The 14,017-nt window shown below is 43.0% G+C and overlaps 1 non-coding gene across 1 annotated transcript; it reads right to left on the bottom strand.

The window, feature by feature from the left end:
- Nucleotides 1-7,559: 7,559 nt before the first annotated feature.
- On the bottom strand, nucleotides 7,560-7,642 carry trnal-cag. Its single transcript has one exon. It is a non-coding gene; the product is annotated as a tRNA-Leu (tRNA).
- Between the last annotated feature and the right edge of the window lie 6,375 nt (nucleotides 7,643-14,017).

Here is a 14,017-nt window from a genome sequence, read left to right as displayed (position 1 = left end):
GTTTTGAAAAAACTAAATACAAAAGGGGTAGGCATTCACAGACGCACATTTTTCGAAAGGAACATGTGAATTAAATAATGTTAGTGACATGCAACCGTCAAAATTAGTTGTTAAAATATCTGCACTCATCTAAGCCCAATACTAATGCAATATTTGAAACAAAATGTCCCCATGACTCCATGAAAGCCTTCGTCTCTCACGCTCAGAACGCTCTCCTCCTCACCATTACGATGACATGCCGTCTTTATTATTGATCTGGCTTAAAACCCAGGAAAACCACGCTGCCTTGGGAGATGACATGCTTGTAAATGCATTCATGTGTGGAGGGGGATCAATATGTGGCCAGTGGTGTCACGGAAAATGGAGAATAAGTAGAGCCTGACAATGGCTCGGGATTGAGCCCATTAGAGAGGGAGGGCATGGGATGTGTTTCCTGTACGCATCATGATGTGGATGGTTTCATAGTCAAAACCTGAGATGTCTCCTCCAGGGAATTTAAGCCTGTGACTGCAGCTGATAAGATGCCAAGATTTTACTTTGAAAAGATGGTTGAAACATCAGCAAGTGTGCACAAACTGATATTACTGATTATAATCAATCTAAAGGTGTGCCTGGTGGAGTTGCCGCTTCTAAACACTGCAGCATGGAGCATTACTGACTTGAACTCTTCACATTTTAAAACCTGAAGACTTTCCATTTTTGACACTGTTTCTCTTCAAACACCTTTGGCTCCAGAGCTCCCTCTGGTGGAGTTAAGCGGCAACTGACAAACAGGTCACACACTGCAAATCCTCCAAAGCCCACTCAAGATTTCTCATTTTCAGTCATCCAGAAAGGTTTCTTCAATTTATAAATCGACTGTTTGTTTGTTGTTGTTTTTTTCTTCAAACCATATCTTTATTTGAATGACTAATTATTTAATTACCTCAATTAACTTCATCTTTAAACATACCACACCATTCTGTTTTTAGAGAAAGCATTCAAACATGTAGTTATTCTTATTATTCTTTATCAAAGGTGTTGTACAATAGGAATGCACAACGAAATGCAGTTGGAGCTTCCTCCATGCTACACACACACAGAGAAAATGTCTGAAAAGATACACAAATCTTTAATTTAGAGCATAATTTAACAATAAAAGAAAAGACAATATGTTGTATTATTTAGGTTAAGTTCAGCACACTATTATCTAAGTGTCTCTCACAGGAAAATGGACCTTGCATAATGGTTTTTCCTGCCCTCTGGTTGATTTTCTTCGGAAGGGATTGTTTTAACAGTCAAACCGAGCAAAACAAAAGTCACTTCATTAAAGACTGCTTGAGTTTCTTGTCCGTTACTACACCTCACCTCAACACGACATTATGTGCCATGTGATGGCACATTGAATGTACTGTATCCAAGTATTCATCAAAAATATCCACCATGTGATCATTGTTTGGGTCAGGATGGCGCTGCGTTCAGGTCGCAGTCTCCCCTGGATCGCTGGATTCAGAGTCCAGAGTGCTAACCATTACACCATGGCACCAATGTACACCTGCTTGACACTCCTGTGGAACACCTGTACATGATATCGCCATGTATGTATGTTGATGCAGAGAACATGACATACAACAACACCAGTGACACACAGGACAACAGGTGACAACTGGAAAAAAACTCATTCTAGCATGCTAACAGGAAATGTGTTCCGTCATGTGTACTGAAGAGCCTATGTTTGAAAACGACTGTCCAGTAAGAACAGAGTATACGATTTGATGCATTACAACTGCATTTTCTCATTGACACCAAAATGAAAATAATTGCGGAGAAACCTTCCTCATAAAGGGCCTTGTGGCTCATTCCAACCAAGGAGGAGCACACCAGGCTGAACTCTTGAAATGAGCAGATCTCACACCCGCTCAAGATCAGACCACAATGAAAGCCAGACTACCTCCAGATGTGGTCACGCAGGTCCGATCACATTGCTTTTACAATTCTCATTTTTGAAAAACAGGTCCCACCGAGATTTGAACTCGGATCGCTGGATAGAGTCCAGAGTGCTAACCGTTGGAACCAATAGTTTTTTATTATTTCTATTTAATGTTGCTTTATATTTGAACTCCACTACATTACATACAAGGAACTCACATCTGTAACCTTTTTCTTCTTGTTTTCAATTATAAGACACACTTTGGTTGTCTGCTACAAATCCAAAAACTTTATTTCAGGCTGTAAACAATGCTATCTAAACACACAAGACACTTTAGCCACCACCTATTTCCATAAAGTCAAATACAGTTGTTGGGTTTAAGTTTAATTTGTTTATTTTTCAGAATTATTCATTCTTTGACTCGTCATGTTGTGTGAACGAGTCTTGGACAAGTTTGCAAAAAATTAAATATCCATAGAAAATTCATGGATTGACACAAGTTAGATTCAAACATTTCTATGTAAACAAAGTGAAAAAGTGCAGTCCATGGTAAGTCCAGCGCCATCATGTCCATGATTAAATCTTCAATGACCTTAGCCCGTGGGTCATATTTGGCAAATTTCTTGGGTTCTTGAAAGCCTCGCTGATGTGTGTCAGTCCCGGTGGCTTCTTTGCGGCTGGCTTGCTAACGTTAGCGTCTTTAGCAGCTCGGGCGTCCTCATACGCTTTCCAAACTCCGTCAAAGCGATGGTTATGAGTCAGGTGGATGATCAGGTTTGAAGTATTACAGCTCGTGCTATTTCTCCCTCCTCGTGGAACTCGCCTGGAACATTTGTGAGGAATAACCAGCGAACTGTCTCCTTCAGAAACTCTGAAGAAGTCTCACGGTTTTCTGTTTTCAGAAGCACGCTGTGCCGCATGCTGCATTCAGGGTGTAACGTAAATTCCCCCAGTTCCCTCGTTTGCTCGTCGTTCTTTCGGCCACTTTAAGCTCATGTTTTGTATATTTTTGTTGGTTTTAAGTTTAATTTGTTTATTTTTCGGAATTATTCGTTCTTTGACTCGTCACGTTGTGTGACCGAGTCTTTGAGTTACTTTTCATTGTGATTTCAGTGTTTTTCATACTCCACTTTTCTAGAAATATTCCTGATTAGCCTAATTTTTTCAAAAAGTCTTTCAAATTATTTATTTATGCACCTAATCTTGTAGCTCTGCTGCTGTGACACAAAAGTTTATCTCATTTTAAATTGTGTCTGCAGGTAGATGTATCAATGTTTTTGGAAATCAAATTGAACTGAAATCAAAAAGTAATTTAGGGTCTTCAAATTTTAAAAAGTGACCTCCAGAAGCTCTTCTTCTTCTTCTTCTTGGTTGTGAGCTGGACGTTTTCTTGCGTGAGGCGTTGGATGTCATCTTTCATTGCTGCCTCTTTGAGCTCCCATGTTTTCTCTTTGAGCAGCAGCGTCTTTTCCAGCTCTTTCTTTTCTCTTTCCCACCGCTCTGCTCTTCTGGCCCAACTCTCTGAGAGTCTGGACAGCACCTCTTTGGACCTGTCTCTTCCAGCTGAGAGCTCCTTTCTGAAGCTCTCCTCTCTGTCAGAGAGCTCCTTCTTGAAGCTCTCCTTGGTCTCAGAGAGCTCCTGCTTGAAGCTCTCCTCTCTGTCAGAGAGCCTCTTCTGGAAGCTCTCCTCTCTCTCAGAGACCTCCTTCTGGTGGCTTTGGTCTCTCGCTGCCAGCTGCTCTCGGAGTTTCTCCTTAAGAGCTTCACAGGTGGCTTTGCTCCGTCTTAGAGCCGACTCTGTGTCATTCAGCAGGGCCATGGTGTCCACGTGAGCATCGGTCTCAGCTCGTTTATTTTTGTGGGCCGAGCTGACCTCTGATACTTTCTCTGCGAGGACCTCTTTCAGCTGGCTCACTTCTGCCTGCAGCCTCTCTTTCAGGGCGCCCAATCCATCGGAGGCTCCAAGTTCATCTAAAGAGGCTCTCATCCTCTCAGATTCCTCTTTCTGAGCGAGGAGGCTCTGATTAAGAGAGGCCATCTCCTCATCTCTCTTTTCCAGCTCCTCCTTTACCATCGTGCGCTCGTGGTTCCAGGCATCGACGGTTTCCCCGTGTCTGAGCTGCATAACAGAGAAAACTTGTTGGAAATAGCCGACCCATTCTTCCTTGTTACCCATCTCCTCGTTGGCGTTCTGGAGGTCGGTCTTTAACTTCTTGTTCTCCTCCTCTGCGCTGGAGAGTTTCTCCAGCAAGGTCCTTCTCTCTTCCATATGCGACTCCTGTGCAGAATGAGCAAAATAATGCTGCTGTCTCTGGTTGGAGGTATTTACCTCTCTGTCTCTATACTCTCTTCTTTCCATTGCGGTTAATGTTGTCAAACAGGATCTACGATGAAATGACTGAATACAAATGTTCTCAAAAAAAGCTAAACTGTCTCTTAATTCAACTAGTCAACACTGGCTTCTTGGCTCTGGGTCACCTATCTATAGAGAAAGTGAACATCAAAGGACAGAAAGGGCTTTGATCTATGACGATGTATGCCCATATATGGAAGTTGACTCCGCCTTCAAAAATTCATATTTGAAAAAATACAAATGGCTGATCAACAAGTTAAATAGTGCATAAGCATAAAAATTAACGACATATACAAAGAATGATGAGGCAAATCGCAATATTTACAATGAAATTTACTGTTGACAGTGACAGTGAGTGATAAATGTACATGTTAAACTGCTCATTAATGGATGAGAAATGGCCAATCAGTGGATGTTTTGGTGTCAGACGGTTAGTGACACTGTATGACTGCTAACTGTTCATCAGGGTGACGGCTTGTGGGGAGAAAGTGACAGTGATATATGCATATAAAAAAACGTTTCTTGATCACATGCATTAGGGTGATTCTGTATTCATATTAATTATTACACCTTGCAGTCTGGTGTATCCAGAAGCTTCCATTAGTGATAATTAGGGATGCATGATAACTGTTTTTTAAAAACCAATACCGATAACTGATAACTTTCAGCTCCTAAAGACAGATAAAACAACCGATAACACACACATGTGACTAATATCATGACATCAATACACATCAATTAGTCCCGGTGGCTTCTTTGCGGCTGGCTTGCTAACGTTAGCGTCTTTAGCAGCTCGGGCGTCCTCATACGCTTTCCAAACTCCGTCAAAGCGATGGTTATGAGTCAGGTGGCTGATCAGGTTTGAAGTATTACAGCTCGTGCTATTTCTCCCTCCTCGTGGAACTCGCCTGGGGTCCGTTTCACAAAGCAGGTTCAACAAACTCTGAGTGTAACCCTGAACTCTGAGTTGATCTACTCTGAGATAGGAAACTCTGAGTTTTCGATTCCACAACAGCAGATTTGAGTTAGTTTGATTAACTCAGAGTAGGTTCACCTCGAGTTAAGCGCGTGCACCGCAACTTTAAAAAGACAGCATCAATGGAACCCCGATTTGAGGAGTCACCATGGCAACGGGGAAGCGGAAGGCTGCGCACTTCACGCCACTGGAAATTAGACATTTTAATGCGCTCATACTGCGAATATGAACACGTTTTTAGACGGAAGTCCAACACCGCTGCAGCTGCGAAGGAGAGGGAGACGGCGTGGGAGAACATTGCTGCTCGGGTCAATGCGTGAGTATAAATGTAGTCCTTTGAAATCACAATAATATTACAGGGCAAAACTGCTTGAATGGTTGCCTATTAATTTATTTCATTTAGGTGCAATCCCGCGGGGGAGAAGCGCACTTGGCAGCAGCTTAAAATGAAATATAAAAACATTGTTCAAACAGGTAAGACCTCTGCATGATCTCATGGAGGTAGCTACCTCATTTTGATCATGTTTTACATTGTAAAGTAAATATTAAGTGGCTCCCTTTCATTGTAAAATTGGTTATATTGTGTTCATATAATGTTTTGTTTTTTGTTAATGAATTAAATAAAATTTAAAAATGAAAAAAGTGTTCTCATCTATATCATGTTATGTTAAATAATTAAGCCTATATTTAAACTAACACAGACTTTTACTCAGCTAACAGAAAGAAGGCAAATGCACGAAGAACGGGTGGTGGCTTATTGCCCATAACTGTCTGGAAAAGCAAGAACATCGTGGTCTGATAATTATCTCCCGACGAATATTTAATTCTCTGCGCAGTATCGCTGCACCTTCATCCACGTGATCATGATCAAAAGATGTTAACATGCCATGTTAACGAAAAAAGTCACCACCTACTGTGCCTAATGGACTTCCACTGACTGATATTTTTAATGATTTTTTTTTAATAACAGACGGCAGAACTATGCCAAAACTCATCTGCCGACTGAATGAATGAATGAGGAAGTGAAATACGATGTGTGGTTGAAAGAGGGCGGAGACACAGAGAAACTCGAGGTTCCTTGAGTAAAACCTGGTCTCGACCAGGTTAGGTTCATAGAGTCAGTTACTGCGGTAACTGACTCAGAGTTTAACTTACCTCTGTCTGTGAAACAGGCTTGAGTTACCCCTCTTTCTCTGGTTTGACTTACCTTCCTATGTGAAACGGAAAACTCAGAGTTTCCCTCATTTCAGGGTTAACATACTCAGAGTTTTCAGTAAACCTGCTTTGTGAAACGGACCTCTGGAACATTTGTGATGAATAACCAGCGAACTGTCTCCTTCAGAAACTCTGAAGAAGTCTCACTGTTTTCTGTTTTCAGAAGCACGCTGTGCCGCATGCTGCATTCAGGGTGTAACGTAAATTCCCCCATTTCCCTCGTTTGGTAGTCGTTCTTTCGGCCTGTTTCAGCTAATGTTTCTATATTTTGCGTGTAACGTGTGGAAAAATACTGCGAAGATTACTTCAAGTCAGCAACTAACTAATTTTGATCGAGTTAACGAGTTGTTTTCTGACATGAGGGGGTATTTTGGATATTCCCCAGTGAGCAAGAGTTTTTCTGATTATGCCTGACGTCACTTGAATGCAGCATTGACTGCAGGCCATTCGGGTCTCAAAGCACTGCCATGCTGATAAAAATATGAATGAGTATCCGGACATTTTTCTGTGTTTGTGGCATCCATGTACCTTGACCTGTCGTGTGTTGTATTTTTTGGATGAGCAAGAAACAAACGTGGTCATTTGATCACGACAACATTTACTCATGTCTTGATTGTATTTTCAGAAAATGTACAATATCATGAAAAACATCATGATATACTAAATTATTCTGTGATCTCGCCGTACAGCCCAGTAGCATGATCAATGATGAGACCACACACACACAAACTGAGAAACTCACTCCTGTACAATATGTGCACAGAGCACCAGGTTGCCTTGAGACCAAAGACTACCTGAGGATGTCAGAAAGCAGCCGTAGCTGCAAGAAAACTGTGTTTTCTCATTGTCCCTGAACATGCAAATAATTGCTGACATGTCTTCCTTGGCGTCAAGTCATTGGCAGCAGTTCCACTTAAAAGCACCAGCTGTAAGAAGTGGGATTCAAAGCCACACCTCCAGGGGAGACTGCGACCTGAACCCTAACCCTAACGCACGGGGATGAGGATGCAGTAGAAGTGCATTTTGTTATTGACACCAAACACAAGTAATTGCTAACAGTACTCAGAGTCATGTCATAGGCAGCAGCTGCAGTGAAAAACAGCAGCTGTCAGAAGTGGGATTCAAACCCACGCCTCCAGGGGAGACTGCGACCTGAACGCAGCGCCTTAGACCGCTCGGCCATCCTGACTAGAGAAGCAAAAATTTAGTGGACATTTCCAATACCAGGATACAGTGAACTGAACATGTCATCATATATGACTAAAAAATACAAAAGCAATTACATATCACAGCTCATCCTTCTTCAATGAGGAGCTGTGTTTGCCAAACATGCAAGCGCACAGTCCTGACTGGTGACTTTGGAACATTAGCGCTGCATCTCGACTGTGTACCTGGTGACTGCTGTGATGAAACAGACAATCCTGGAAGACATGGCGGGAAATCTGGAGCCTGAGCTGAAGACCACGGACTACGGATATCATTGACAGCTATTTGAGATCAGAACACAATGCAAGCCAGAGATGCGGTCAAGTGGGTCTGATCACATTGCTTTCACAACTAGTTTAAAAAACTGGTCCCACTGAGGTTTGAACTTGGATAGTTAATTTTGTATTTTTTTATTTTCTTTTGCCTTTGCTATTGCTGTTAAATAAAGTTCATCTTATCTGAACAACGCTGCATCTCAACTGTGTACCTGGTGACTGCCGTGATGAAAAACACAGCAACACAACAACAGTTGCTGCCGTCATAACGTTCGAGAATTGAAAAATCTTTGTCAATCTTCTGTGTGGATTGCGTTCACACCTGCTCAAGATCAGACCACAATGAAAGCCAGACTACCTCCAGATGTGGTCACGCAGGTCCGATCACATTGCTTTTACAACTCTCATTTGTAAAAAACAGGTCCCACCGAGATTTGAACTCGGATCGCTGGATAGAGTCCAGAGTGCTAACCGTTACACCATGGAACCAATAGTTTTTTATTATTTCTATTTATTGTTGCTTTATATTTGAACTCCACTACATTTCAAGGAACTCTTGTACTTGCCACTCGACTAAAGTTAAGCATAAAAACACAGCGATGAGATTTCTGTATAAAATATGGTGAAATTTATAGGTTTAACTACCCAGCAGTATATAATGTCAATGTTTGCTCACCCTATCCAGTCCAATATCAACGATATATTACTGATCATAGGGGTTTGACACTTTAGGTACATTTTCATACATCTATAACTGCTCTCAAGTAACATTCTGACCACAGAGCAGTAATTTTACTTGTCACTGATTCTTGGGAATTTGGATAAAACATGTTTTAATTTTGAAAATAAAAAGTTAAATTACAAAAGCTTAAGGTATATCATTATAGACCAAGGTCTTGGCTGTTCAGCAATGTACTGCAACCTCCTCATTTTGTATTTTTTTTAATGAAATAGGCGTTTTCAAGTTATTGCTTTGTTATTGTCAACACCGTCAGACACAATAAAAAGCAAATTATTTTCTATTTATTTGGTCTAATATGTATTTAGTTTTAAAATCATTATCTGGCATTCTTAGTATACATATATACTGTTAAATGTTGAATACTCACTTTTGTTCATTTTTTATACTGTATACATATTTTAGTATTAAAAGAGACTATTACTTTAAGAACTCAACAGCACTGAAGAAACATATTGTAAGCATATTCATTTAAAACAAATAAAACTCCCTCTGACGGTGGTGACTTTAGACCTGACGGTAGTGACACTAATCTGACGGTGGTGACAGTGGCCTCATTACAACATACAATTCCAAAATTTAGACCACTCAAGCCAATGGCTTCTTGCTTAACAACTTTATTTAACTATTTGGTCCAAAAAATAACAATCCTGAACACTGTGATAAACATTTTCAAGCAATATAAGGTACAACTAAGCAATATCAATAAAAGTACCCCATCCCCATATAATCAAATATCAAATCATCGTAAAAAATAGTCATCACCAGTAGGAATAATGTACAATGCATCACTGACATCATCTAGTGCCCCCTACTCACAAAAAAATACATTACATTATTCTGTAAATTGGACTGTGAACTGTATATTGGGCGTGAAGAACAGATAAGAATTGGCTATTATTAATACAAGCACCCCATAAGTAAAAAGAAATCAGTACCAACAGCAATAAAATTCATCTTATTAAATTCATCTCTGACCTCATATTTAACTATCAGTAGTGTCCCCCCAACTAAAATAGATCATATTTCTATAAACTAGACTATAAACTGTGTATTGGACATGAGGAAAAGGTCAATGAATAACTACGTCTTACAGTCTTTTTCCATTCACTGAAATGTTTCAAAATACAGAACGCATTCTGTGTAAATACCACAAAACACACACATTCATATTTGAACTCCTGTGAGTATTCCCTGACTTTTTTTTACATCACTCCACCACTCATTTAGCTTTATCGGGAAGTATACGGTGTCTATGTTTCCCCTCTATGAGTCCATGACTTCAGCAGACAGGTTGTATATCTCCCTCGTCCTGCTCACACGACCTGGTGATGACGGTTCCACAAGTTTGACCAGAATATGGTCAAATGGTATGAAGCACATATCCTTTCCAGATGCTTTTGGATAGAATCGTGTGTTGGGCCCATGGGGGTGGAAAAACTCCTCTTCCACATCTTGATGATGAGCGTCCACAGTGACAGCCTTTGCTAACCACCAGTTCTGGTCATAAATGACCGCAAGCCAATCTCCACAATGAACTAAATCAGCAGATAGCTCTGTCACAGTCCCATCAGGACCACTCTTGGTCAGTGGTTCTTGCTCCATTGGCTCTTGCTCACCTTCCTCCCATTCCATTTCCTCCTGCGTTTCTGGGTGATCTGAGCCCTTTCTCTTACGTTCTCTTTTCCCTTTCATTCAAGTCATTGATATTTTTTATCTTCCCTTTCTTTACCCTCTTCTTCCATCTTTGCCTTTCCATTCTGAGGTATTCCTCCTTTAACTCTGCATCACTCTGAATTTTCTCTTTCCGTTTCTTTTCATATTCCCTGTTTCTTCTCCTTCTTTCCTCCACAGGAAATGTTAGATTTGGTTAAATGTTGTCATGCCATTTTTATTTGGCTTTAGTCATTGGAGATGTAATGACATAAGCCACGTGAACATGGCATAATAGTGACTTGAGAGAGGGGAAGACACATCTCATCCCCTAGGGTTGGACGATATGGAAGAAATATAGGGGGAATTACAAAAAAAAAAGAGATTAATGAAACATTACAGGTCATATTGGTATTTATTGTGAACAACAATTTTATTCTAACCTCCATTAAGGACCTTTTGGAGGTTTTTGTCAGCACCGTCAGACTGTATGTCACCACCGTCCGACAGAAAACCTGACGGTGGTGACAAAAACCTACTCTTTCACATGATATGCATGAGTTGTTGTCATTAGCCATCTTGCTCCCCCTCTGTTGCTAGCTACTTCATACCTCTTCTTAAAAAGTATACATTTATGTCAAAATCTAATGTAATATTTTTGTACAAAAGAGATGGTGTTCACATGTCATGGTTGCGACAGTAGCAGTTTCCAAAAATATGAACAAGTTTAAGAGAAAAGGGCTAACTTACAGGAGTTTGAGCGATCTTGAAGCGTGCAGTGAAGCTGAAGGTTTGAAAATGGGGTCCTCAGGAATGTAGCTGACCTTGTAGGTGCCTGATTTTATTGCTTTTTATAAATATCTGACGGTGGTGACGAATATGTGGGACACATTTTGAGCAACCACAAAAAAATAGTAAATATTGTTCATGTGGCGGTTGGTATTGTCTGTGCTGTTATTTTGAAGGTCCATTTCCTGTGTTCTGTTTTGTGGGCTGTAACTTTACGTTTTGTTTTCCTGAGGCTCCCCTCCCCCCCGATGCGTCGAGGAGTGTTTGGGCACACCTGAGTTCACTTCAGGAGATTAGGACGCCTATTTTACCTCTGCGGAGTGACTCCTCGACGCCAGAGTATACTTCCACGTACCGTGGTATCAGTTGGTCTCAGTCTCCTGTGGTATTGTACGTTTTGATAGCTTGCTGAACCTTTTTGATTAATTGTTTGTCTCTTCTCTTTTTGTTCCAGTGCCTCCCTTGCCCACACAGCCCAGCACTCTCTGGACCTCTCTGAGTTCGTGTTTTGTTTGGACCTCACGCTGCCAACGATTGTTTCAGTTATTGCCTGTTGTTGCAAAATAAACTTTTGTTAACCTTCTCCGTTTCCGCTCCTGGGTCTCTCTCTGCACCCGCCGTCACAGAATACTCTGGCCAACATGGACCCAGCGGATTCGGACCCCTTTCGAGCGGCGCTCGCCCATCAAGGACTACGTCTCGGCCAGCACGAGGACATGCTGCGGGGAGTAATGGAGGCAGTACAAGGTCTCAGCGTCCAAGTCCGTGACCTCACCGCTTACCTCAGCCGCACGGACACCCGTGGCTCTCCTTCCTCCCCAAGTCCCACACCAGCGCCACCCCCACCGGCAACCGCTGCAGCCCAATCTACCTCTCTGTCTGTCTCTCAGCGTGAGCCGTATGTGCCGGCCCCCGAACCCTTTTCAGGTGAAGTTGGTAATGCTGGGGGGTTTATCTTGCGCTGTTCACTAGTATTTGATCAACAACCCCTTAGTTATCCTTCTGATAGAGCTAAGATAGCTTATACAGTTAATTTGTTACGGGGCAGGGCAGCGCAGTGGGCTACAGCGTTATGGGAACAGCACTCCCCCATTCTCTCGTCTTTCGACAGTTTCTCGAGGGAACTTAGTCGTATTTTTGACCATTCACGACAGGGGCAGGAAACTGCTAAACGCCTATTCTCCTTGGCGCAGGGAGCGAGATCAGTGGCAGATTACTCTATTGACTTCCGTATCGCAGCTTCAGAGAGCGGGTGGGGGGAGTTAGAGCTACGAGGTGTTTTCTTACGGAGTCTTTCTAGTGAGTTAAAGGACGAATTAGCTTCCAGAGATGAACCCGATTCCTTAGAGTCATTAATCTCCCTCGCCATACGCATAGATAACCGCTTGAGAGAAAGACAGAGAGAGAAAGCCCAGACTCGCCTCTCTCATGTTCACGAGCCAGCTTCCCTCGCTCCCCCTTCAGCCAGTGGCGGATCCTCCGGCCACTCCGCTGCTCCCTCCACGTCCTCCTCTCAACCTTCGGAGCCCATGCAGTTGGGTCGGACCCGTCTCCACCCCAGCGAGCGGCAGCGACGTTTCAGCCAGCGGCTCTGTATCTACTGTGGCCAGGGAGGTCATTTTCTCGCTAACTGCCCTCAGACGCCAAAAGGGCAGGCTCACCCGTGACGGAGAGCGCACTGGTGAGTCAGACATCCCCTAATCCCAGCTCTCCCTCCCGTATTACCGTGCCCTCCTGTCTGCTTTGGGGTCGTGAGTCGCTTCCCATGAGGGTTCTGATTGACTCAGGGGCAGACGAGAGCTTCATCCACACCGAACTAGCCACCCAGCTTAAGCTCCCCCTTGAATCCCTCCCGGTGCCCAGAAATGTAACCGCCTTAGACGGCCGACGTATAGCTCAGGTCACTCAACGTACGGTCCCGGTCACGCTCATAATCTCTGGGAATCATAGAGAAGACATCCAATTCTTCGTCATTCCTTCCCCTCAGATTCCCCTGGTGTTGGGCCTCCCCTGGTTGCTAAAACATAACCCCCAGATAGACTGGACTACAGCTAGTATCTCCACCTGGAGCCCATTCTGTCATGCCCACTGTCTTCGTTCGGCCAACCCCTTTTCTTCCCGTGTTTCTCCACCACCTCCCACGCCCCCTGTCCTTACCTCCGTGCCTCCCGAGTACCATGACCTAGCCCCTGTGTTCAGTAAAGAGTTAGCCCTGTCCCTGCCTCCTCATCGCCCCTACGATTGCTCCATAGACCTCCTCCCTGGTGCTCCTCTCCCTTCTAGTCGGCTGTATAACCTGTCACGCCCCGAGAGGGAAGCCATGGAGACATACATCCAGGATTCTCTAGCCTCTGGACTCATCCGCCCCTCATCCTCTCCGTTAGGGGCTGGCTTCTTTTTTGTTAAGAAGAAGGACGCCTCCCTTCGCCCCTGCATCGACTTCCGTGGACTTAACGACATCACCGTTAAGAACAGGTACGCTCTCCCTCTCATCGACCCCTCCTTCGAACCACTCTGCTCCGCCACCATCTTCTCCAAGCTTGATCTGCGTAACGCTTATCACCTCGTCCGGATAAAGGAGGGTGATGAGTGGAAGACAGCTTTCAACACACCGTTAGGTCATTTCGAATATTTAGTCATGCCTTTTGGTCTCACCAACGCCCCCGCTGTCTTCCAGGCTCTCATTAACGATGTCCTCAGAGACATGTTAAACCGGTTTGTTTTCGTTTATTTAGATGACATATTGATTTTCTCTCGAGATCTAGAGGAACATAGACAGCATGTAAGACTAGTGCTTCAGAGACTTCTTGAGAATAAATTGTTTGTTAAAGCGGAGAAGTGCGAGTTTCACTCTGACTCAGTGGGTTTCCTCGGCTATATCATCGCCAAGGGTCAGCTAAGA

The sequence above is a fragment of the Chelmon rostratus genome, chromosome 22 (assembly GCF_017976325.1).
Source record: "Chelmon rostratus isolate fCheRos1 chromosome 22, fCheRos1.pri, whole genome shotgun sequence".
NCBI classification, from domain to species: domain Eukaryota; kingdom Metazoa; phylum Chordata; class Actinopteri; order Chaetodontiformes; family Chaetodontidae; genus Chelmon; species Chelmon rostratus.
Note: the sequence above shows the minus strand (reverse complement) of the source record. Positions and strands in the feature narration are given on the sequence as shown.